This window comes from Rattus norvegicus, chromosome 18 (genome assembly GCF_036323735.1).
Source record: "Rattus norvegicus strain BN/NHsdMcwi chromosome 18, GRCr8, whole genome shotgun sequence".
NCBI classification, from domain to species: Eukaryota; Metazoa; Chordata; class Mammalia; order Rodentia; family Muridae; genus Rattus; species Rattus norvegicus.
The window spans coordinates 42,212,902-42,236,653 of record NC_086036.1 but is presented as its reverse complement, the minus strand read 5'-3'; the positions used below and the strand labels follow the sequence as shown (position 1 = coordinate 42,236,653).

General features: G+C 41.3%; 1 long non-coding RNA gene across 1 annotated transcript in view; it reads right to left on the bottom strand.

Annotated features, from left to right (window-relative positions):
• The window catches only part of LOC134482944 (uncharacterized), a 74,357-nt gene extending 51,590 nt beyond the window's left edge, over positions 1-22,767 (bottom strand). Inside the window, exon 1 of the long non-coding RNA XR_010059698.1 lies at positions 20,090-22,767. This is a non-coding gene — a long non-coding RNA (uncharacterized LOC134482944). The remainder of the gene's footprint in view (positions 1-20,089) is intronic.
• Between the last annotated feature and the right edge of the window lie 985 nt (positions 22,768-23,752).

The following is a 23,752-nucleotide window of genomic DNA, read 5'->3' as shown; positions in this document are numbered from 1 at the left end:
CCTCTGGAGGCTTTTTAAAAACAATTATTTAAAAACAAGTCTTTGGCTAAGGTGTTTTACTTGTGACCTTTAGTAGTTAAGACATTGTAAGCCATTGAGTGTGAGAAGCTGCAGGGTAGGAGTCAGGTCACATCCAGAGTGATGCCTTGGTCTGGCCTGGTCAGATTTCATAAATCATTTCTAGTTGTGTTCTTTCATACACGTTTGCATTGGTATGCAGTGGTTGCAGTAGTCTTGGACTGAGTATCCTAGCGATATTTTCTTCTAAGCATATCTTGTAGCTGTGTCTCTCGAAGTACATTCATACTGACAACACATTAGGCACAGATTTGACTGTTCTCTGTCTCCACATTTGCATAGAAAAACTAGCATAGGCCCTTTAATCACTATTCAAAGGGGAGGATCAAGTGCTGAACAAAGTTTCCCAGAACCTAGGTCACATGGCTGCCTTTGAACTGGTTCTTAAAGGAAGTGTTCTCTGGCCAGCTAGCTCAGAAAGGGGCTAGCTTATGAAGAGGCAGCTTGGATTCTGTTTGAGAAAGGAAAAGTTTGGTTTGATTTGAGCAGCGCTTGTGAGAAACTGGACTGGAGGACCTGACTCTTATATGCTAATACTTTAGCTGCTGAGCATCACAACCCTTCCCTGTCTGGAGAATATAGAGCAACACGCGGACCTGCTTTTAAAAAGCAGCCAGATAGCAATGTAGAGAAGAGCCGGTCCCAGGGCAGGGGTGCAGGTGCTGGAAATGTGCCATCTGATGTGCCCCACTGATATTGGAGCAACTTAAGGCAAAGCTTTTATCCAGCTCTGCACTTAGAAAACAGAAAGCCAGTCTGCAATCGTCCTTCCAAAACTAGACAAAAACTTCCTTCTTATAAGTTTGCCCTGCCCAGTTGTCCCCAAGTGTCCTCTGATAGAACTGAAAAGAATGGCCCACAGCTGGTTCATTTCATAAAATAATAGTGGGGGAAGATAAGACACAGGGAAGGATTTACTGGTGATCCCAAACAGAAGAGCTGAGCAGAGCACAGGCCATTGCCTCCCTCCCCCACTCACTCGGATCCTTGGAGCAAGATTGTATAGAAAGACCTGATACCCTCCCTCAGTGGCATCATCACCTCAGTCCTCCTTCACAAGCTAAGCCTACAGGAAAGCTTTATCTCTGTCAAGGCAAGGGGTGGGCAGGAATTCTAGGTTTGAAGTAAACCATCCTAGCAAGTCAACCTTATATTTAGCCGGTGCCGTCTGCCCCTGTCAGCTGATACTGTCTTGCAAGGAGGCAACTGAGGTGGAACAGGTGTATCCTGTATTTTAGCTGGAGCCCCAGGGGTGTCCCCACTTAGATGGAGGGAAAATAAACACCTCAGACAGTCCAACTTTTAATTGCTGCATTTGCTTGCTTGGGTGCTTGTTAAAGAGGCCGAGGGTTTCTGCAGGTTATCTTTAAACTGTTGTGCCTGAGGAGTGACTGCTTCCCTGCTCCAGAGAGGACCTGACTTCTTTCCTTAGGTTCCCTGTCAGGTAAACTCAGCCTTGCAATTTGGCAGAAGCCAATCATGATGCCCCAAACCTCAATGCATGCATTTTGCTATTCGTACAAAGGCCCTTTCAAAACAAAGTATTCAGCAAGTGAAAGTGTCAGAAAGGCAGCTCTTATTTCAGACGCTGCTCCATTTGGCTGGAGGGAAGGGGACAGGAGGAATTTAAAAGAAGCCCATAGAAGTGAAGTAATGTGATTAAGGACATAATCCTTTCCCTGGCTCAGCCCTGTGACAGCTGGGCGTTTGGACCAGTAACCCTCAGAAACCCCATCTCACGCTTGTCTTAAAACCAGGTGGTGACAAGTCTCTCCTACAGAAGCAGGATGGAAGGCTCACATTTATTGATCGGGACTACCAGACAGATGGGGATCTTCAATATTCCATTTAGAGTATTGTATATCCCCTGAGATGGGGAGGTTGACCTCAATGGAGGTTAGGGCTACATTGATGTTCATTAAATGTGGCTGGGCAGAAAAATGTGCAGATGTACTGGTCGTAATGGAACTGAAATTTGAGCAAATCAAGGGAGGCAGCTGATTTGCACTGGGTTTCCCAACCCCCTCAGAAAACATGCATGTGCATGGACACACATATAAATCCTATTGCTATGGCTTTTTCCTTGAACCAAAACTGTCACAGAGCTCACAAGCCCAGAACCAGTGTCATCTGAAGAGAGTCCTGTCAGGAGCACTTTCTTCTCCTCTTTTCTTGGTAAATCTGGGTTCAACCTAAGCACTTTTCAGGGGAGTTGTGATAAACTACAAATTCAGAAATGTGGACATGTGAATGGAGGAGGTTGCCCAGGAGCTTTTTGTAGGTCCCTTACAGTCAGTGACACTGGTTGCGGTGGCTAACAGCTTCTTCATTCTCCCTTCAGAAAGAAGACTCTCTGGAGATTCATTAGCATCATCCCCAAAGGCAGTCCTCCATCCTGCTAGACCTCTGTAATAATGGTTCACATAAGGGAAGTTAATGAAAGGGGAAAATAGGTATCCACAAAACCAGAAGCCTGTTTTCATTGGTGGTTTCCAACAACAATAAACACAGATGAAGGTGACCTTGAGTACAATGCCAGATATGGGGACACCAACTGCCAAGACTTTTAGACTGAGTTCCTTCCGAAAGCAACAATGATGATCTTGGGTGTCATGACAAATTCTGTGCATGACAACTTCTGTGCATGCCTAAGGGAGGTGAGAAAGTGGCTTGCTCTCAATGAAAATGTTGTGCCCACTCTCTGATGTGGACACTGAATGTTTTGCATAGCTAGTGTCCTGTCAGTGAAAAAAAATATGAATTTTAACAGTAGGACTACCTTTAAAAAAATATAAAAAATAAAGAGGAATGGTCCTGTTACCCAAAGAGGGTCATGGTTTCTAATTACTGAAAAGCATAATATGCATGTTTTAGCATATTTTAGCATATTTAGCATAATAATTTGCAAGCATAGTTCTGTCCATTATAACCCCTGATCTTGGTCTTAGCCAAGTGTGATGGACAGTAGGCACATGATCATCCCCATTTTACAGAAAGTGGAATTCAGGGAGGGACCTCTTAGGACAGCACTTAGCGTAGATGTGTAGTCATGTTTCACAAATGCTGGAGTTGACATCATCCCTGCAGCTCTCTCAGGGACACCTCAAGTTACACAATTTACCCAGCCTCACTGAAAGGGAAGAGACTCCTACAGGGTTTCCCAAGAGGGATGATCACAACAATAAAGTCCCCAAAATAAGGGTTCAGTGCACATGTTCTATTTTAAGGTCATTGTGCTCTAATATTTTTCCATAATTAAAGAACTCTTCCTTCCTGCGTCGGCCGAGTCCTTTGGCCAGCCATGCTATTAAGAACCGTCAACAAAGCAAAGAAAGAAAAGGTCAGAGCCAAACGCGGTGACTACCCTTATAAGGGTGGACCCTACCACTGCAGACATAGTGACAGCCTGAATCCAAGCAGGAAAAGGACAAAAGACTAAGGCTTGGTGGCTGCTTCCTCCTGTGCCTGTCACACAAATCACAAAAGAAGATTCAGAAGGTTAAAAGAACCCAGGCTGCATGAGGAGCAGACTGAAAATATCCTACACTTGACAGCTTGGAGAAATTTCCCAACCTTTTCTTACAAAGGACAGAGGTAGTTAGGAAAAGAAAAGTGGGGAAGGAATGCCGACTGTCACCTCTCCAGCCCTACAGGATGATGTGAAGTTAAGTTGCTTACATGCCTAGAACAACATCTTAAGACACAGAAGTCAACATCTGTTCTCTACCCCACATTTCCCTCCTCCGCATCCTGGCTCCAAGCTCTGTGCTGTAACAACCATAGACTAGACCTCCCAAAGGAAATAAAGCAACACGCTCTGCAGGGTAGACCGGACTGTCCTTCCTGTTGTCTGCAGGCTGTGCAGCTGGACAGTCGTAAGGCTACACTTCTCCACAGCACTCTGAAGAAGCTGGGCTCCTCCAGCCCTGGACAGAAGATCTAAGATCCTGCTGACAAGAAGATGAAGGAGGACGTTCCTCAGATCCCACTGTTTTCTTTACACTGATTATTCAGTGTCTTGTTTACTTGCTGTTAGACAATTAAAGGCCAGTTTCTAATCTATGCAAGCTTTTCTCTGTATACAAATGTGCATTGTGGTGAATAAGAAGCCTTGATTGTGATCAAGTACAACCACAGTAACTGGGCATAAAACATGTATGTAATCCCACCTGCACAGCAACGCTGTTTACTTAATTATGCCCTCATTAAGGGTAACAACTTTGGAAGCAATTAGCTTTCCCTGATCCAAAGGGTCAGAGTCGATAGCCAGTTAACGTTGAAAAGTAAATTATATATTTCAGAGTGTGGATCACCATGGCTGAATGCCTGCCTCCTCCTTTCTTGGAGACAAGATTTTGTGTGAGTGTGTGTGTGTGTGTGTGTGTGTGTGTGTGTGTGTGTGTGTGTGTGTTACAGTTTGTCTGTTGAAGGTTGGTATAGATGTCAGCTGATTTGAATTCTTATTGGTGTTTAATTTGACTTAAGAACCAAAGATTTATTCTCCTCTTTCCAGAGTGAAGAGGAGGCCTGCGATCACATTTCTTGCTTCAGGAGAATAGATAATGTGTTAGACGTATATGTATGAATAGAAACAGGTATATAGTCATATTTCCTCTGACTGTGTAATTTAAACAGTGTAAGTCAGTAGGGAAGGGCTGTAATTGCAGCCAAAGTAAGTGAGGTGAAAATTACTAGGTGCTGGAGCATCTGCATCTCATTTTAATTAGGTGACTATAATAGCAAGATCAAAACTTTCCTTGTCACTCAATCTGTTGGGCGTTCTAATCAAGAAGCCAAAAGGATTGTTTTGTGACTTCAGGAAAGAGTTACCCCAAAACAATCCTCTCTCTCCTTACCTGGCCAGAGCAACAGATGGATATGGGCCCAGAAACATAGCTCAGCATGTGTGCATGTGTGGGGATGGGTGGAGTCAGTATGTGGGGTGGGGTGTGTGTGTGTGTGTGTGTGTGTGTGTGTTTGTATATATGTGTTTCTGTATGAGTGTTTGTATATGTGTATATATCTTTTTTTTCTTTTGGCCATTTATTTCTTTTTTAAAAAAATGGATATTTTTATTTATTTACATTTCAAATGCTAGCCCCTTTCCCAATTTCCCCTTAGGAAACTACCATCTCATTCTCCCTCACCCTGCTTCTATGAGGGTGCTCCCCCCACCCAGCCACCCACCCACTCCCGTCTCATCGCCCTGGCATTCCCCCACACTGAGGCATCAAGTCTTCCCAGGACAAAGGGACTCTCTTCGCATTAATGTCTGACAAGGTGGGGTTGGGGATTTAGCTCAGTGGTAGAGTACTTGCCTAGCAAGCACAAGGCCCTGGGTTCGGTCCCCAGCTCTGAAAAAAAAAAAAAAAAAAAAAAAGGAAAAATAATGTCTGACAAGGTCGTCCTCTGCTATATATGCAGCTGGAGCCATGGGTCACTCCATGTGTACTCTTTGGTTGGTGATTTAGTCCCTGGGAGCTCTGGGGGTCTGGTTGGTTGGTATTGTTGTTCTTCCTATGAGTAGCAAAGGCCTTGTGTATCTTTATGTGCATAGTGTGAGTGTGTGTGTGTGTGTGTGTGTGTGTGTGTGTGTGTGTGTGTACATGCAGGGGAGGGTGTTAAGGAATACTGTGGGGAAAAAAAATGCTCCAAGTCCTGCCCCCAAAAGCTCTAGAACAATCATTCTTAATTGAGTAGCTTGGCACTTTCCCTTCACAGGGTAAGACAGCTGAGAACAGAGCCAAATCTGCTGCCTGTGGGTCACTGTTTGGGACAGTTGGACACCACTGTGTGGGACAGTAGTTCAAATTTCTGGCCTGTTCACTTTCTCACCAAAAAATAGACTTAGTGACACGTCCTTGTGTACCCCACAGGAGTGTGCAGAAGTCAAACCAGTCAAAGGTTTAAAAGTAAAAACCCTACTCCATCTCTCTTTTTCCAGTGCCCTTTATACCCCCAAATTAAATGACTGAGTTCCCATCTTACTGATAATGGAAATCCCACCCCACCCCACCCCACCCCTGACCCCTTCCTCTCTTTCTCTTCACTACAGCTTCTTCTTAACTAAAAACAAAATCAGCCAGTGGTTCCTAGCTAAGCAAGTCATGCTGCCCTGCTTAGAAGGCTAAACAGTTCTGTTTCTGTTTCATTGTGACGTCCCTACCATGTGATATCCATTTGGTGGCCTAGGGGTAGAAATCCTTCAATATACCTATTCCTAAATGGGTAGTCTAAACAAAGCCACCTCCCCTGTGGCCCAAGGTTCTACCTTACTTAGTTTACCTGCAGCCTGTGTAGACTGCTCAGGCCTTGAAAATGGGGCCTCCAGGGAATATTCTATAAATTCACTCACTGCCTTTGGGCCAAGATTCTTATACTTTGTGCCCCAGGTCAGGATGGCTTAGTAACCTTGGCTTGTCAATCCATTCTGGTGACTTGCACCTTAAACTGATTATGTTTACAGTTATATATCCCAAGGGCATCTTCAGTGCTGCTATGCCCCAGACCTAAAGTGCTTCATTTTCTACAGCAAAATGGCCTGGACAAAGAAAAGATTCACTCCATCTCAAATGTATCTTTATCTCATAGCCCAAGAGTTCATGACTTTCCTTGCAAGGGAAAGACTCTAAAGCATTATACCAAAAATGTTATTTGTTAATATGTCATATTTTTGAAAGGCCTATTTCAATGCCTTCATTTTAGGGAAGAATAAATGCAAACATGAGTGTTTGTTCAACTACATACTGCTTCTTTTCAGCAGGTGTGGGGAGAAAGACAGGAGACACAGGTTATTATCTCACTGGATGAAACCAGACTATACTTCAGAATGCTAACTTCTAATGGAAGTGATTCCAGAACACAGGCTAGAAAAGATGGATAGAAATTTATTTCATTCTTCTATAATTGCTCTACAGCATATGGACCAAGGTCAGTGGGACAGCTTGTCAGTCAATATGTGGCTCCCAATTCCCTACTCAAGTTTTTCCTAGCTGTGACAAATTCTCAGACAATGCAAAGGGGGGAAAGATGCAACTGTTGGTGGGGCATGCTCAGTCATTGTAAGGACTGATATAATGGGTGGCAGGGAACTCATTGGTCCACATCCCACAGGAACAGGTGTGTGTTAGTCAAGGAAGGTCCTCAAAGCCTACCCTCAATGGCACATTTTCTTCAACAAGGCCACATCTTCCAATCCATCTAAGTAGTGACTTTCTCTGATAAGTAAGAATTCAAGTATAATATATGAGCCTATGAGAGCCATTCTTATTCAATCCACTACAATCTACTCCCTGGCATCCATAGGTATGGTTGTTTAAACTTGCTTGACCTAGGGAGTAGCACTATTTGGAAGTGTGTCCTTGGTGAAGTAGGTATGGCCTTGATGGAGAAAGTGTGCCAAGGAGTGGAATGTGATGGTTTGTATATGCTCAGCCCAAGGGGTGGCACTGTTAGAAGCTGTGGCCCTGTGGCAGGTGTGATCTTTTTGGAATAGCACTGTGGGTATGGGCTTTAAGACCCTTTAAGATCCTAGCTGCCTGGAGGCCAGTATTCTGCTATCAGCCTCTAGATGAAGATGTAGAACTCTCAGCTACTCCTGCATCATGCCTGACTGGATGCTGCCATGCTTCCACCTTGATGATAATGGACTGAATCTCTGAACCTGTAAGTCAGTTCCAATTAAATGTTGTCTTTATAAGAGTTGCCTTAGTCATGATGTCCTTTCACAACAGTAAAACCCTAACTAAGACAATAGGCTGGTAACCATATCATAATTCAAAATACATTTAGTCTAATTCCAAAAGTCCCCATAATTTATCACAGTATCAACACTGTTTAAAAGTTCAAAGACATGTCTGAGACTGAAGACTATCTCTTAACTGTAACCTCTATAAAATTAAAAAAAAAAACCCAACAATAAATCACATACTTCCAAGATACAGTGGCATAGAATATACATTATCATTCCAAAAGGGAGGATGGGAAGTATGGTGGGAAAATACTGGAGCTAACCAAGACCAAAAACCATCAGGGCAAACTCTAAACTCTGCATCTCTATATCTAATATCAAAGTACTCTTTAGATCTCCAGCTCTCCAACTCTGGCATCTTCAATATCCTGGAGTCTCCAACACCCAGGCTTCCCTTCAACAGCTTCATACAAGACTTCTCTGAACATCCATGTAGGAACACTCTTGACATTTGCCTGACCTCAGCAGCTTTCTTTAACTGTGGAGATTCCACAAGCCCTCTCTCTTATTCTTGATTCTAAAGACAGAACAACCAAGTGAATGAAGTTGCCAAGTTCTGCTGCTTGCTGAGGCTCGTACGTTGCCTCCTTATTCAAACACATCTGGATCAGCTTTGTTAAACTTCTCTTTAATTCCTTTTCACAAGTTGTAAGCTTGGCTCAGTGAGGTCCTGCTGTGAGGTCACCACTCCCTTTATTCCATTTAGCTTCAGGCTTTCCTTCAAAATTTAGTCTCCTTGAGCATTGGACTTAGCTCTGTTATATTTGCTGGTGTTCCTTCTCTCCTTAAACTGTACATTTTATATTTTTCCTTGCTGCTTTTTAATATAGACCCATATAAAAGTGGCCACTAGCAACTATTATAATTCAATTCAGATTCAATATTAGGCTGTCTTGAAACCTCCTCTGCCAAAGCCATTAATCCAAAACTCTTCAATTTGGCCTCAGGCAGATTTTTTTTGGGGGGGGGGAGAAGACAAGGGTAGAAAGCAGCACATTCTTTGACAAAATATCACAAAAAAAAAATGGTCTCTAGGTCACTTATTAATATTCTCCTCTAAATCCCCCATCCCCAGCCAGGCTGTCAAAATCACCATGTTCTCCGTACCACTGTCTTCCCCATTCCTATGAGTATGAGCCATTAGGCCCTCAGAAAACATTCTACTGCTTTCTTAATCCAAGTCATAAAGTCCACATTCTAACAACACAAAACTTCATCAGGCCTGTCAGAGTAATCCACCATTTCGTTACCAACTTCTGTCTTAGTCAGTGTTCTATTGTTATGAAGACACTGTGATCAAGGCAATTGTTGTAAAGGAGAATATTTGCTTGCTTACAGTTTCATGGAGGGAGCATGGAGACATGCAGGCACACATGGTGTTGAAGAAGTACCTAGAGAGTTCTACATCTGGGTCTGCAGGCAGCAGAAAGGGAGAGAGAGCCACTGAGCCTAACTTAGGCTTTTGAAACTTCAAAGCTCACCTCCGGTTACATACTTCTTCCAACAAGGCCATACCTACCCAACACCGCACAATTCCAAGTAGTGCCACGCCCTAATGACTAAGAATTCAAATATATAAGCTTTAGGAGTGGGGGATGTGAGCTCTTACTCAAAACATTTCAGGGTGGTGTATCCAAGGGTTGCACTGAACATCAAGGGAGATGTCAAAATATGGATTTCAGGTTGTCCTAGTCTCACCTGTGTTTCTGTGATCAAAGATAAAAAGCATCTTAGGTGGGAGAAGTGGGCTTATTTAGCTTACAATCCCAGTGTAGACTCCATGATTGTAGTTGAAGCAAGAATGCAAACAGCTAGTAACACCATATTCACAGTCAAATGCCAAGAGGTATTATACACAGCTTTGCTTTCTCAGCACTCAGCTAACTTTCTCTGCCCCAGTGCTAAACCCAGGAAATGGTGCCTTGCACATATGGGAAGGGGCCTACTTCAAACCTACCTAACAGTGTCTTGCAAATATGAAAGTAGGTCTACCACAATTAGCAACCAAGACAATCCCTCACAGACACGTACACAGGCTAAATCAATATGGAAAATTTCTCTTAAAGAGGGTCCTCCCAGATGAGTCCAGGTTGTATCAAGTTGACAGGTAAAATAGCACAGATGCTGAGCCAAAATTCAATGGTATGTAACATTAAAAAATCATTGGTAATTAAAGATTTTGATTGTAAGATCAGAAACTGTTAAACTAGGTGAAGATAGCTCCTTGACAGTAGCATTAGCATATATATTTTTTTTTTTGCTGTTATTGTTTGGAGCCTGGGCAATACAACAAAATATGTAAGTAAAACTACATCAAACCAAGAAGCTTCTACAAAGCAAGGGAATCAAACAACACAAGGAAAAGTCATTTTATGAGTGAAAGATAGAATAATATTGGTAAATCGTATAACTAATGGAGGCATTAAAATTTTAAATATACAAGGAATTCACAAATTTTAGTGGAGAAAAGGAAACAACCTATCTAAAAACAACCAAAGGAATTGAATAACCCATCCAAAGGGGACACACAAGTAGCCAGCAGATGTACAAAGGTGATCAGCTTTCCTAAACACCAGAAAATGCAACTCAAAACCAAAGTGAGACATGACATCACACCTGCTGGTGTATGGACTATAAAAGAAAAAGCTAACATGTTTTATGAGAAAAGGGGGTGCCCATAAACTGCTGGAAATGTTGGAAAGCTATAATGGGAAGTAATATGGCGCTCCCTTAAATTTTAGAAATAAAATTACCATAGACTCCATGAATCCCAAGTCTGAGTAGATATCACAAGGACATGAAATCAGCATAATGAAAAGATATCCAAGAGTGGAAAGATAAAAGAAAGTTCAGTGCATACCTGGACAGAAGAATACTACTAAGCCATAAAAGTGGGGAATCTTATCTTTTGTAACAACAAGGATAAACTGAAAGTACATTATGTCAAGTGAAACAAGTCAGCAACAAGTCACTATAGAGTCTTACTAGTGTGTGGAATGTATACAAAGTTAGCTCACAGAAACAAGGCAGAATGATAATTGCTAGGAACTAGGGTAGAGTGGAAATTGACAAACAGGGATCAAAGGGTTCAAATTTTTAATTGTACAAAGGAAAACTTGTGGGGATCTAGTGTACAGCATGAGCATGATAGATATGTTAATTAATTTGATTATCATAATCACTGCTATATATGCATATATATCAAATTGTCACATTGTATATCAAATAATCATATTAAATACCTTGAATGTAAGTTCAATATTTATCAATTAAATATTTAAATAAAATATTTAATTAAAAAAAGGGAGAATGGGGCACCCAAAACTGACCCTGTGCCACAGCACTTTGTGACTGGATCACATCAGAGAGAGCTGGTCTCCCAGGGGTGCTGACACACAGATTTACAGGGGGGTCAAGCCACTGTCAAAGACAGAAAGACCAGCACAGTAACCAGATGGGGAGAGGCAAGTGAAAAAACATAAGCAACAGGAACTAGTGCCATTTGATATCTTCAGAACCCAGTTGTCTTGCCAAAGCAAGTCCAGGATATCCCATCACACAGGAAAAGCAAGATTCTGATTTAAAATCACATCCATGATGATGTTAGAGGACTTTAAGAAGGACATAAATAATTCCCTTAAAAAAGTACAGGACAACACAGGTAAATAGCCTTTAAAGAAGAAACACAAAAATCCCTTAAAGAATTACAGGAAAACACACCAAACAGGTGAAGAAATTGAACAAAACCATCCAAGATCAAAAAAATAGAAATAGAAACAATAAAAATCACAAAGGGAGACAACTCTGGAGACAGAAAATCTAGGAAAGAGATCAGGAGTCATAGATGCAAGCATCACCACCAGAATACAAGAAATAGAAGAGAGAATCTCTGGGGCAGAATATAGCATAGAAAACATTGACACAACCACCAAAAATAATGTAAAACACAAAGAGCTCCTAACCCAAAACATCCAGGAAAGCCAGGACTCAATGAGAAGATCAAACCTAAGGATAATAGGTATAGAAGAGAGTGAAGAGCCAGTAACACACAATAATAGTGGGAGATTTCAACACCCCACTCTCATCAATGGACAGATCATGGAAATGGAAACTGAAAAGAGACATAGACAAACTAACAGAAGTTATGAACCAAATGGATTTAATAGATATCTATAGAACATTTTATCCTAAAACAAAAGAATATACCTTCTGTTCAGCACCTCATGGTACCTTCTCCAAAATTTACCATATAATCAGTCACAAAGCAGGCCTCAACAGATACGAGAAGATTGAAATAATCCCATGAATCCTATCAGATCACCACAGACTAAGATTGGTCTTCAATAACAACAATAAGGACAGAAAGCCCACATACACATGGAAGCTAAACAATGCTCTACTGAATGATAACTTGGTCAAAGAAGAAAGAAAAAAATTAAAGACTTTTTAGAATTTAATGAAAATAGGACACAGCATACCAAAACTTATGGGACACAAAGAAAGCAGTGCTAAGAAGAAAACTCATAGCTCTGAGTACCTCCAAAAAGAAACTGGAGAAAGCATATACTAGCAGCTTGACAGCACACCTAAATGCTCTAGAACAAAAAGAAACAAATACACCCAAGAGGAGTAGAAGGCAGGAAATAATCAAACTCAGGGCTGAAATCAACCAAGTAGAAACAAAAAGAACTATACAAATAGTCGATAAAACAAGGGGCTGGTTCTTTGAGAAAATCAAGAAGATAGATAAACTTAAGCAGACTAATCTGAGGGCACAGAGAGAATAAACAAATTAACAAAATCAGAAATGAAAAGACAACATAACAACAGAAACTGAAGAAATTCAAAAGTCATCAGATCCTACTACAAAAGCCTACACTCAACAAAACTGGAAAATCTGGGATGGACAATTTTCTAGACAGATACCAGGTACCAAAGTTAAGTCAGGATCAGGTAAGCCATCTAAACAGTCCCATAACTCCTAAAGAAATAGAAGTAGTCATTAAAAGTCCCTGTAAAGGTTTGCATATGCTTGGCCCAGGAAGTGGCATAATTAGAAGGTGTGGCCTTCTTGAAGGAAGTCACTGTGGGGTGGGCTTGGAGACCCTCCTCCTAGCTGCCTGAGGATGCTCAGTCCGTTCTTGACTTCTTTTGGGTGAAGATGTAGAACTCAGCTCCTCCTGCACTATGCCTCCCTGGATGCTGCCATGCTCCTATCTTGATGATAATGTACCTCTGTACATGTAAACCAGATCCAATTAAATGTTGTCCTTTATAAAACTTGCATTGGTCGTGGTGTCTGTTCACAACAATAAAACCCTAACTAAGACAGAAGTTGGTACCAGGGACTAGAGTATTGCTGTGATAGGTCTGATCATGCTTTTGTTTAGAAGAATGTGAATTTTGGGACTTTGGATTTGAAAAGCAGTGGAATATATTAAATGGGTTTAATGGGCTATCTTAGTAGGTATAACCTAGACTGTGTTACCGAGACTGATTTGAACTATTCAGACCTGGCCCAAGATGATTGAATGAAGAAGAATTTCAGTATGTGGCCTAAAGACTCTTTTTGTGGTATTTTGGGGGAAACTGGCTGCTTTTTGTATTGTCCAAAGACTACCTGAGGTTAAGGTGAAGAGATTTAGATGAATTGATTTGAAAAAGGAAGTCTCTAGACAGCCTGGTGTAAATTCTGTTATGTAGTTACCTAAAATTCACTATTATGAATATCATTTTTTATTGGATCAAAATTTGAAGGTAAGTTACTTTTTTTCTCTTCATCTTTATTAAATTGGGTATTTCTTATTTAAATTTCAATTGTTACCCTTTCCCGGTTTCCAGGTCAACATCCCCCTAGTCCCTCCCTTTCCCTTTCTATATGGGTGTTGCCCTCCCCATCATCCCTCCATTACTGCCCTCCTCCCAACAATCCCGTTCACTGGGGGTTCAGTCTTGGCAGGACCAAGGGCTTCCCCTTCCACTGGTGCTCTTACTAGGCTATTCATTGCTACCTGCGCAGTTGGAGCCCAGGGTCAGTCCATGTATAGTCTTTGGGTAGTGGCTTAGTCCCTGGAAGCTCTGGTTGGTTGGCATTGTTGTTCATGTGGGGTCTCAAGCCCCTTCAAGCTCTTTCAGTCCTTTCTCTGAATCCTTCAATGGGAGTCCCGTTCTCAGTTCAGTGGTTTGCTGCTGGCATTCGCCTATGTATATTTGCCTTATTCTGGCTGTGTCTCTCAGGAGAGATCTACATCCGGTTCCTGTCAGCCTGCACTTCTTTGCTTCATCCATCTTATCTACTTGACTGTATATGTATGGGCCACATGGGGGGCAGGCTCTGAATGGGTGTTCCTTCAGCCTCTGTTCTAAACTTTGCCTCCCTATCACCTCCCAAGGGTATTCTGTTCCCCTTTTAAAGAAGGAGTAAAGCATCCACATTTTGGTCATCCTTCTTGAGTTTCATGTGTTCTGTGCTTTAGGGTAATTCAAGCATTTGGGCTAATACCCATTTCTCGATGAGTGCATACCATCTGCGTTTGTCTGTGATTGCGTTACCTCACTCAGTATGATATTTTCCACTTCCATCCATTTACCTATGAATTTCATAAAGTCATTGTTTTTGATAGATAAGTAGTATTCCATTGTGTAGATGTACCACATTTTCTGTATCCATTCCTCTTTTGAAGGGCATCTGGGTTCTTTCCAGCTTCTATGAAGATAGTGGAGCATGTGTCTTTGTTATATGTTGGGGCATCTTTTGGGTATATGCCCAAGAGAGGTATAGATGGGTCCTCAGGTGGTTTAATATCCAGTTTTCTGAGGAACCTCCAGACTGATTTCCAGAATGGTTGTACCAGTCTGCAATCCCACCAACAATGGAGGAACGTTCCTCTTTCTCCACATCCTCACGAGCATCTGCTGTCACCAGAGTTTTTTATCTTAGCCATTCTGACTGGTGTGAGGTAGAATCTCAGGGTTGTTCTGATTTGCATTTCCCTTATGACTAAAGATGTTGAACATTGCTTTAGGTGCTTCTCAGCCATTCGGCAATCCTCAGCTGTGAATTCTTTGTTTAGCTCTGAACCCCATTTTTAATTGGGTTATTTGTCTCCCTGCGGTCTAACTTCATGAGTTCTTTGTATATTTTAGATACGAGCCCTCTATCAGTTGTAGGATTGGTAAAGATCTTTTCCCAATCTGTTGGTTACCATTTTGTCCTAACCAGAGTGTCCTTTGCCTTACAGAAGCTTTGCAGTTTTATGAGATCCCATTTGTTGATTCTTGATCTTAGAGCATAAGCCCTTGGTGTTTTGTTCAGGAAGTTTTCTCCAGTGCCCATGTGTTCGAGACTCTTCCCCACTATTTCTTCTATTAGTCTGAGTATATCTGGTTTGATGTGGAGGTCCTTGATCTACTTGGACTTAAGCTTTGTACAGGGTGATAAGAATGGATCGATCTGCATTCTTCTACATGCTGACCTCCAGTTGAACCAGCACCATTTGCTGAACATGCTATCTCTTTTCCATTGAATGGTTTTGGCTCCTTTGTCAAAAATCAAGTGACCATAAGTGTGTGGGTTCATTTCTGGGTCTTCAATTTTATTCCACTGGTCTATCTGCCTGTTTCTGTACTAATACCATACAGTTTTGTTTTGTTTTGTTTTGTTTTTTATCACTATTGCTCTGTAATACTGCTTTAGTTCAGGGACAGTGATTCCCCCGGAAGTCCTTTTATTGTTGAGGACAGTTTTAGCTATCCTGGGTATTTTTGTTATTCCAGATGAATTTGCAAATTGTTCTGTCTAACACGCTGAAGAATTAGATTGGAATTTTGATGGGGATTGCATTGAATATGTAGATCACTTTTGGTAAAATGGCCATTTTTACTATGTTAGTCCTGCCAATCCATGAGCATGGGAGATCTTTCCATCTTCTGAGATCTTCTTCAATTTCTTTCTTCAGAGGCTTGAAGTTCTTATCGTACAGATCCTTCACTTGCTTGGTTAAAGTCATACCGAGGTGTTTTATACTATTTGGGACTATTATGAAGGGTGTCATTTCCCTAATTTCTTTCTCAGCTTGTTTGTCTTTTGTGCAGAGGAAGACTACTGACTTATGTGAGTTAATTTTATACCCAGCCACTTTGGTGAACGTGTTTATCAGGTTTAGTACTTCTCTGGTGGAACTTTTGGGATGTTATCATCTGCAAATAGTGACATTTTGACTTCTTCCTTTCAAATCTGTATGCCTTTGATCTCCTTTTGTTGTCTGATTGCTCTGGCTAGGACTTCAAGAACTATATTGAATAAGTAGGAAGAGAGTGGGCAGCATTGTCTAGTCCCTGATTTTAGTGGGATTGCTTCACATTTCTCTCCATTTAGTTTAATGTTAGCTACTGGTTTGCTGTATATGGTTTTAATATTTTTAGGTATGGGCCTTGAATTCCTGCTCTTTCCAGGACTTTTATCATGAAGGGGTGTTGAATTTTGTCAAATGCTTTCTCAGCATCTAATGAAATGATAATGTGGTTTTTATCTTTCAGTTTGTTTATATAGTGGATTACTTTGATGGTTTTCTGTATATTAAACCATCCTTGCATCCCTGGAATGAAGCCTACTTGATCATGATGGATGATTGTTTTGATGTGCTCTTGGATTCGGTTTGCCAGAATTTTATTGAGTATTTTGCGTCGATATTCATAAGAGAAATTGGTCTGAAGTTCTCTTTCTTTGTTGGGTCTTTGTGTGGTTTAGGTATAAGTGTAATTGTGGCTTCATAGAAGGAATTCGGTAGCGCTCCTACCGAAAGTTTCAATTTTGTGGAATAGTTTGGGTAGTATTGGTATGAGGTGTTCTATGAAGGTCTGATAGAATTCTTCACTGAACCCATCTGGACCTGGACTCGTTTTGGTTGGGAGACTTTCAATGACTGCTTCTATTTCTTTAGGAGTTATGGGGTGGTTTAAATGGTTTATCTGTTCCTGATTTAACTTTGGGACCTGGTATCTGTCTAGGAAATTGTCCATTTCCTCCAGATTTTCAAGTTTTGTTGAATATAGGCTTTTGTAGTAGGATCTAATGATTTTTTTGAACTTCCTCTGCCTCTGTTGTTATGTCTCCCTTTTCCTTTCTGATTTTGTTAATTTGCACACACTCTGGTTAGTCTGGCTAAGAGTTTATCTATCTTGTTGATTTTCTCGAAGAACCAGCTTTTGGTTCTGTTGATTCTTTGTATAGTCCTTTTTGTTTCTACTTGGTTGATTTCAGCTCTGAGTTTGATTATTTCCTGCCTTCTACTCCTTCTGGGTATGTTTGCTTCTTTTTGTTCTAGAGCTTTTAGGTGTGCTGTCAAGGTCCTGATATATGCTCTCTCCTGTTTCTTTCTGCAGGCACTCAGAGCTATGAGTTTTCCTCTTAGCACAGCTTTCATTATGTCCTATAAGTTTGGGAATATTGTACCTTCATTTTCATTAAATTCTAAGAAGTCTTTAATTTCTTTATTTCTTCCGTGACCAGGTTATCTTTGAGTAGAGCATTGTTCAACTTCCATGTATATGTGGGCCTTCTTTCCTTATTTTTATTGAAGACCAGCTTTAGCCCATGGTGGTCTGATAGGACACATGAGATTATTTCTACCTTTCTGTATCTGTTGAGGCCTGTCTTATGACCGATCATAAGGTCAATTTTGGGGAAAGTACCATGAGGTAGTGAGAAGAAAGTATATCCTTTGGTTTTAGGATAGAATGTTCTATAAATATCTCTTAAATCCATTTGGTTCATGAGTTCTCTTAGTCTGTCTATGTCTCTGTTTAATTTCTGTTTCCCTGACCTGCCCATTGAAGAGAGTGGGGTGTTGAAATCTCCTACTATTATTGTGTGAGGTGCAATGTGTGCTTTGAGCTTTAGTAAGGCTTCTTTTATGTATGTAGGTGCCCTGGTATTTGGAGCATAGATATTTAGGATTGAGAGTTCATCTTGGTGGATTTTTCCTTTGATGAATATGAAGTGTCCTTCCTTATCTTTTTTGATGACTTTTGGTTGAAAATCGATTTTATTCGGTATTAGAATGGCTACTCCAGCTTGCTTCTTCAGACCATTTGCTTGGAAAGTTGTTTTTCAGCCTTTCACTCTGAGGTAGTGTCTGTCTTTGTCTCTGAGGTGTGTTTCCTGTAGGCAGCAGAATGTTGAGTCCTCATTGCGCATCCAGTTTGTTAATCTCTGTCTTTTTATTGGGGAATTGAGTCCATTGATGTTGAGAGATATTAAGGAAGAGTGATTGTTGCTTCCTGTTATATTCATGTTTGGATGTGAGATTACGTTTGTGTGCTTGTGTTCTCTTTGTTTTATTGCAAAACAATTAGTTTCTTGCTTTTTCTATAGTGTAGCTTGCCTCCTTGTGTTGGGCTTTACCATTTATTATCCTTTGTAGGGCTGGATTTATAGAAAGATATTATGTAAATTTTGTTTTGTCATGGAATATCTTGGTTTCTCCATCCATGTTAATTGAGAATTTTGCTGGATACAGTAACCTGGGCTGGCATTTGTGTTCTCTTAAGGTCTGTATGCCATCTGTCCAGGATCTTCTGGCTTTCATAGTCTCTGGTGAGAAGTCTGGTGTGATTCTGATAGGTCTGCCTTTATATGTTACTTGACCTTTTTCCCTTACTGCTTTTAATATTCTTTTTTTTTTTTTTTGTGCAATTGATGTTTTGATTATTATGTGACAGGAGGATTTTCTTTTCTGGTCCAATCCATTTGGAGTTCTGTAGGCTTCTTGTATGTTTATGGGCACCTCTTTCTTTAGGTTAGGGAAGTTTTCTTCTATGATTTTGTTGAAGTTATTTACTGGTCCTTTGAGCTGGGAGTCTTCACTCTTTTCTATACCTATTTTCCTTAGGTTTGATCTTCTTATTGTGTCCTGGATTTCCTGTATGATTTGGGCCAGTAGCTTTTTCCATTTTACATTATCTTTGACAGTTGTGTCTACGATTTCTATGGAATCTTCTGCTCCTGAGATTCTCTCTTCTATCTCTTGTCTTCTGTTTGTGATGCTTGTATCTGTGGCTCCTTGTCTCTTCCTTTGGTTTTCTATATCCAGAGTTGTTTCCCTTTGTGCTTTCTTTATTGCTTCTATTTCCATTTTTAATTCCTTCATCTGTTTGATTGTGTTTTCCTGTAATTCTTTCAGGGATTTTTGTGTTTCCTCTCTATAGGCTTCTGCTTGTTTATTTGTGTTTTCCTGCATTTCTCTAGGGAGTTCTTTATATCTTTCTTGAAGTCCTCCATCATCATGATCAAATGTGATTTTAAATCTAGATCTTGCTTCTCTGGTGTGTTTGGATATTCAGTGTTTGCTTTGGTGGGAGAATTGGGCTCTGATGATGCCATGTAGTCTTGGTTTCTGTTGCCTGGGTCCCTGCGCTTGCCTCTCGCCATCACGTTGTCTGTGATGTTACCTTGTTCTGCTATTTCTGACAGTGCTTAGACCGTCTTATAGGCCTGTGTGTCAAGAGTGCTATAGACCTGTTTTCCTGTTTTCTTTCAGCCAGTTATGGGGACAGAGTGTTCTGCTTTCAGGCATGTAGTCGTTCTTGACTACTGGTCTTCAGGTGTTCCTGTGGGCATGTGTCCTGAGCCCACCAGGCAGGTCACTTGGAGCAGAAAAGTTAGTCTTACCTGTGGTCTCGGACCTGAAGTTGCTCCTCAGAGCCAGGTTTCAGGTCTCCATGAGGGCAGCAACCAGAAGTGCCTCTCCCACCTTCTCTCAGGACCCTGTGCCCATGGGGCCCAGATGGCCCTATGCATTTTCCTCTAGGGTCAGAAATGTGGGCAGAGTGTAGTCTCCTCTGGCTTCCCAGGTGTGTCTGCCCCTCTAAAGGTCTAGCTCTCCCTCCCACAGGATTTGGGTGCAGGGAGCTGTGTGAGCAGGTCCCTTCAGTTCTGGGCAGAGTCTGGACCGCAGCGTTCCTACAGCTTGAGTGCCCCATCTTCCTGGTCTCAGAGGTCGTATACAGTTTCCTCTTGGGCCAGGGATGTGGGCAAGGGTGGGCAGTACTGGAAGTCTCTCCTGCCCTGTAGTCTCAGGAGTGCCCACCTGTCTGGGTGATGAGCTCTCTCTCCTACAGTGTTTGGGAGCAGGAAGCTGTGGGCTAGCATCAGTGAGGTTCAGTCCCCAGGTAGAAACCGAAAGTGTTCCCAGAGGAATTTTGCCTTTGTGTGCCTGAGTCCACCAGGCAGGTCACTTGGAGCAGAAAAGTTGGTCTTACCTCTGGTCTCGGGCTTGAAGTTGTTCCTTAGAGCCGGGATTCAGCTCTCTGTGAGGGCAGCAACCAAGAAGAGCCTGCCCAGCCTTCTCTCGTGACCCTGTGCACAGGGGTCCAGATGGCGCTAGGTGTTTTCCTCTAGGGTCAGAAATGTGGGTAGAGAGTAGTCTCCTCTGGCTTCCCAGGCGTATCTCATGAAGAGCATTTTAATGAAAAAAGGGAGGTTCAAAAAGAAAAAAAAACAAAACAAAATATATGGTGCAAGTATTAAAGGGACACCAGGAAATGAAATGGAGCTGAATCCTGTGTTCAAGGATATTAAGTTGAATTACGGGAACAATGACCTTGGGGCAAGATCCCACCCAGCTAAGTTAGCTGCAGGCAACTTAGTACAAACCTTTAATCCTAGGAGGCAAAGACAAGCAGATCTCTGAGTCCAAGGCCAGCCTACAACAGAACAAGTTCTAGGTGAAGAAAAACGAAAATCCAGGTGTGGTGGCACATACCTTTAATCCCAGAAGACACGCATCAGATCTCTAAATTCAAGGTCAATCTACAAAGCAAGATCCTGGACAACCAGGCTGAGGCAGTGAAGGAGTTAGAAAAGAGGAAGCTAGTCATAATGGAATAGAACAAGGAGGCCATGTTCCACCTCCTGCAAGCAGCAGAACTCAGCAGTTTTGGTCATGTGTCTCTGGCTTTATAGTCAAGAGAAGGAGACTACTGGGACAATTGATGCAGGTTAGCTAAGAAAGAGATCAGCATCACTGAGGATAAATCTTCAGGGAACTGTTTTCTTAGAGCACAAAGAAGCTGTGTTCCAGGGATAGTCAAGGTTGTACCTCATGCTGCAGCTGTACTTGGTAATGTATACTGGTTTTAAAGGCATGAAGGCATCATGAAGAACAGCTGAGGCTTGGAACTTTGAGAGACCATGGAAGGACACTGGTGAAGGTACAGCACCAGTTACAGCTGACAATCCAGGACTGAAGGGGTCATGCAAAGGAGTTGAGGCTTAGGACCATGAAGAGAACCTATGAGAGGCTATTGGTGAAGCCTAGTTGCAATGGAAGACTCCAATGTATTGGAGATGCCAATACCATGGGATGATCACCAAGAACAACAGCAACAGTGTAGTGTGGATCAACATGAAGTTAAACTGCTACAGAGGGCAGAGCTGGAGAAGTGAAGCCATCCCTTTGGAGGATCGTGTATGGATCCCAGACATTGAAACAAGCTGTAACATTGAAGCTGCCTTGGAGACCTAAAGATGTTAAAGATGCCAGAGCCACAGGCTATCTGCTGAGAAAAGCTGCTAACAGGGAGTGGAATGAGCTCAGAAGAAAGAAGTTTGTTGCACACAGCAAAGATGAAAAAGGAGTTGAAGATCTGAAGATCGCTTTGACATCAGACATGGAGATGGAAGTTTGAAATTTGCCTACCTGGTTGCCTGTCTTAATTTGGGGATTACATTTAAGTGATTGGATGGATCTCAGAAGAGACTTTGAACTTTGGACTTTTAACGTTGTTGATACCACTTTAGACCATGGGGACTTTGCAAGTTGGACTAAATGTACTTTTTTATTATGCTATTTTTAGGTAGGGCCTCCATAGTCTCATGTGTTTGAAGAAGCCTATAGAGGCCAAGGAGTGGCACTATTAGAAAGTGTGGCCTTGTTGGAGGAAGTGTATCACTGTGGAGGTGGGCTTGGAGACCCTCGTCCTAGCTGCCTGAGGATGCTCAGTCTGTTCTTGGCTTCCATTGGGTGAAGATGTGGAACTCAGCTCCTACTACACCATGCCTCCCTGGATGCTGCCATGCTCCCACCTCTGAACCTGTAAAGCTCCAATTAAGTGTTGTCCTTTATAAAACTTGCATTGGTCATGGTGTCCATTCATAGCAATAAAACCCTAAGACAGTCCCTCAACAACAACAACAACAACAACAACAACAACAACAACACCAACAAAAGCCTAGGACCAGATGTGTTTAGTGCAGAATTCTAGTAAACCTTCATAGATGACCTAATACCAATACTCCTATTCCGCAAAATAGAAACAGAAGTAATACCACCCAATTCCTTCTATGAAGCCACAATTATGCTTATACCTAAACCACACAAAGACCCAACAAAGAGAGAAAACTTTAGATCAATTTCCCTTATGAATATTGATGCAAAATTATTCAATAAAATTCTTGCAAACCAAATCCAAGAACACATCAAAGTAATCATCTATCATGATCAAGTAGGCTTCATCCCAGGGATTCAGGGATGGTTCAATATTTGAAAATCCATCAATGTAATCCACTATATAAACAAACTCAAAGAAAAAAAAACACATGACTATCTCATTGGATGCTGAGAAAGCATTTCACAAAATTCAACACCCCTTCATGGTAAAAGTCTTGGAAAGATCAGGAATCAAGGCCCATACCTAAACATGATAAAAGCAATATAGAGCAAACCAGTAGCCAACATCAAACTAAATGGAGAGAAACTTGAATCAAAAATCCCACTAAAACCAGGGACTAGACAAGGCTGACCACTCTCTCCCTACCTATTCAATATAGTACTCAAAATCCTAGCTAGAGCAATCAGACAACAAAGGGAGGTCAAAGGGATACAAATTTGAAAGGAAGAAGTCAAAATATCACTATTTGCAGATGATATGATAGTATACTTAAGTGACCCCAAAAATTTTACCAGAGAACTCGAATAGCTGATAAACTTTAGAAAAGTGTCTGGTATAAAATTAACTCAAACAAATTAGTAGCCTTCCTCAACTCAAAGGATAAACAGGCTGAGAAAGAAATTAGGGAGATGACACCCTTCACAATAGCAACACATAATATAAAATACCTTGGTGTGATTATAACCAAGCAAGTGAAAGATCTGTATGACAAGAACTTCAAGTCTCTGAAGAAAGATCTTCCATGCTCATGGATTGGCAGGATTAATTAGTAAAAATGGCCATCTTGCCAAAAGCAATCAACAGATTCAATGCAATCCCCATCAAAATCCCAACCTAATTCTTCACAGAATTAAAAAGAGCAATTTGCAAATTCATTTTGAATAACAAAAAGCCCAGGATAATGAAAACTATCCTCAACAATAAAAGAACTTCTGGGGGAATCACCATCTCTGACCTCAAGATGTATTACAGAGCAATAGTAATAAAAACTGTATCATATTGGTACAGAGATAGGCAGGTAGATCAATGGAATAGAAGGCCAGACCACATACCTATGGTCACTTCATCTGTTACAAAGGACCTTAAACCATCCAGTGGAAAAAAGACAGCATTTTCAACAAATGGTGCCAGTTCAACTGGCAGCAACATGTAGAAGAATGCAAATCGACCCATTCTTATTACCTTGTACAAAGATCAAGTCCAAGTGGATCTTGGACCTTCACATAAAATCATATACATTGAATTTAATAGAAGAGAAATTAGGCAAGAGCCTCAAACACATGGGCCCTGAGGAAATTTTCCTGAAGAGAACACCTATGGTTTATGCTCTACGATCAAGAATTATCAAATGCAACCTCATAAAATTGCAAAGCTTCTGTAAGTCAAAGAACACTGTCAATAGGACAAAAAGGTAACCAACAGACTGGGAAAAGATCTTTACTAATCCTACATCTGATAGCGGGCTAATATCCA